General features: G+C 44.8%; 1 non-coding gene across 1 annotated transcript; it reads right to left on the bottom strand.

The window, feature by feature from the left end:
* Window positions 1-2723: 2723 nt before the first annotated feature.
* LOC115839888 (U6 spliceosomal RNA) lies at window positions 2724-2830 on the bottom strand. The gene has a single exon (XR_004034231.1). It is a non-coding gene; the product is annotated as a U6 spliceosomal RNA (small nuclear RNA).
* Between the last annotated feature and the right edge of the window lie 329 nt (window positions 2831-3159).

The raw sequence follows: 3159 nt of genomic DNA, 5'->3' as shown, positions 1-3159 counted from the left end.
AAAATAGTAATGAGGAAATGAATAGCAGAGTAAGACAGCTGCACATTTCTCTGATAGTATGTCAACTGTGAACATAATAAGATGTGGAACATTGTTTGGAGCTGGGCTGATAATACAGCTGAATGTAAGAGATCGCTTCAGCCTCTTAACTTTACATGAAATTTTACATAAAATCCATAAAAGCCCATAATAATGCATTATGCGTCTGAATTGTATTCAATATTTTTCTTTGCTTTGATTTTCTGAAATAAGCTCTACTTTCACCAAAGCCATCTTCCAGCATCAGTGAGGCTTTTGTTTCAGGCGATGTCGGGCTTCTAAGATTGCAACTGGATTTAAAGAAAGCAGGGCCGGTGCAGGCAAGGAGTTAATGGTGGTGCTTTGTTTTGTTTTCTCGGAGTTGCCGTACGTGGCTGGAGACATGCCCTGTCCCGGGCGGAGGACAGTGTGTCCAGGCCTCCCCAGCTGCCACCTGAGATCAGGATTGGGGAGAGAGGCCACTCCCAGTTCACCAGAGCCCCTGGGCTGCTGGTTTGACCTGGTGAGAACAGGGACATGGCCTTCAGCCACTGTCTAGACAACATCTACTCTGGGGCCAAGGCTGGGCGCTCCAGGCAGGTCTAGAGAAGGGGGTGAGGGTCCTATGGGCCTGCGTTTGGGAAGGATTGCTATCCTGGTGGCCGAAGTGATGACCGTTACTCAGAAACTTCCTTGTCCTGGTGTTCGAACAAACCCTCTGCTGTGACCATCTGAAAACTGGGGCTTTGAGACCGACTTCTCCCTGAGCACAGAGAGGCAGGGGAGGGGACACGCGATCGAGTGTCCACGAGGAGCTGATCCTGGCCAATCTCTGCCTGTCCGTCCATTATATAGCACGACTGGGATGAAGCAGGTGCCCCTTACTGAGCATTCAGGGCTCTGCTCGGCCTGGTCCAACCACCTCTACCCCGCCCCACGTTGAACACCCGTAGGGTCCCTGATCTGCCGTGGTCTCGAGTTTGGGGGCTTGGAGTATGCGCTTCTCTTGGTCTGGAATATTCTTCCCTGCTTCAAAGATTCCAGTGGCTCCCGCACTTTCCCCCTGTGAAGCCATCCCAGACTCCCAAACCCCTATTCTTATTCCCCTGGTGTTCATTGTTCTGTCCACCTCACCATTACAGCAGCAGTCTTATTGCATCTCGGGGTACTGTAACTTAGGATCAGTGTCTGCCTCAGACTGAGGGCTCCCTGAGTGGACCCGAAGGTCTGGTGCTTGTTACATCTTGTTTTGGAGAATGAATGCAGAATGCAGTCACTGGATGTTGGTGTAGGATTAGAGAAAATGGCCTGGGAGGGTCCAGCGTGAACCCTCTTGGTGTGTCTACAGTTAGACCAGGTCCTCCGTTTCTCGGGGCGGCCCCCACCTCTTGGGATGAATGGTGGTTATCTGCAAGGGGCTGGACGAGGAGGAGTTCTAATGGGAAGAGTGGCCCCAAGATGTTCAATGTGGGATGCTTCAAAATGGAATGTCAAGCGTCCGTAATTGTACTCCGCATCAGTCAGCACTTTTGTAGGACACTCACTGAATGCAGTGCATTGTAGGAAACTGGGGGTCACTGCTCTTCCTGGGAAGGAGGGAGGGAGGGAGAGAGAGAGAGAGAGACAGAGACAGGGAGACACAGAGACAGAAGAGGAAGAACAGGGGTGAGGGGGGAGGAAAAAGATGGTTATACACACATACAATGAGCATCCTGTAATCTCTTCCTAACCCACACTCACTTCCCAGTATTTCAGTATCAATTTTCGTTAACCAATAATTTTTTTCTTGTCACAGAAATACTATATGGTCATTATTGTAATGTACAGCATAAAGAATTTCATAATTTGTTGAACCATTCCCTTATTTGTTTAAAAATTTCATTGTTTATTTAATCATTGTCTATATGTTTATTCTCTTACTATTCATTTAATCATTCTTCATTTGTTGAATGTTTATGAACATTTTTTTTCTCCTTTAAGTAATGTTATTAAAATCCTTAAAATCTTTGCCAGTTTCATAAGTACAGTATGATACCTCATTGTTATTTTAATTTCAATTTACTTTATTTCTAGTAAAGTAGAATTTTTCTCTTTGTTTTTTTGCTTATTTATATGTATTTTTTCTCTTGAGATGATTAAGTACAGCTTTCGTTAACTGAGGGAACAGCGCCAGCACCGAATGTTTTATGGGATGTATTATTTCATTTAATCTTTGTGTTAACCCCATTCATAGACCCTATGGTCTGTATGAGGCTTGGCAAGGTTGAGGACCCTTCCTGAGATGCACGGTTAGTAGGCGCTAGAGCCTGCTGCATTGCAGGGCATGTCCCATCATTTTTCTACTGGGGGCTGTCAACTTTCTCTTTAACTTACTGGAGCTGTTTGCATATTGAGTGTTTAATTGTCCGTGTACCTACGGCATAGTCTTTTTTTTTTTTTTAATTGAAGTATAGTTGATTTACAATGTTGCGTTAGTTTCAGGTATACAGCAAAGTGATTCAGTTATACATATCTATCTAAATCTCTATATATCTATTCTTTTTCCAATTATTTTCCCTTATAGGTTATTACAAAATATCGAGTATAGTTCTCTGTGCTATGCAGTAGGTCCTTGTTGTTTATCTATTTTATACATAGTAGTGTGTATATGTTAATCCCACACTCCTAATTTATCCCTCTCCCCGCCCCCTGCTTTGGTAACCATAAAAAAAAGGGAACGCTTCATGAATATGTGTGTCCGCTTTGCGCAGGGGCCATGCTAATCTTCCCTGTATCGTTCCGATTTTAGTATATGCGCTGCCGAAGCGAGCACCGGCATAGTCTTTTAAACAGAGGGGTAATGTCCCAGTGTTCCCATCAAGGAAGGGGAAAGGCCACCCCCAAGAAACCCACCACTCTCCCCATTTTGCCTTTGTTCAGAGGGTCACCTCTTGGCGGCTCCGCTTTCAGGATTCTTCCTCGTCATCCTCTTATGTCTTCGCCCTCTGCAAGGTGGGTAGAATGATGGCTGTTACTTGTCTCATTCATGTGAGAAAACCGAGGACTGCCCAGGGTAAGAGATTTGGCAGAGAAGCCAATGAAAAACAAACAAAACCTAAACTAGCACTAACAAAACCCAACCAAATCAAACCAAACTGAACA

Source organism: Globicephala melas, chromosome 16 (genome assembly GCF_963455315.2).
Source record: "Globicephala melas chromosome 16, mGloMel1.2, whole genome shotgun sequence".
In the NCBI taxonomy this organism is placed as follows: domain Eukaryota; kingdom Metazoa; phylum Chordata; class Mammalia; order Artiodactyla; family Delphinidae; genus Globicephala; species Globicephala melas.
This window is presented reverse-complemented; position numbering and strand designations above follow the sequence as displayed.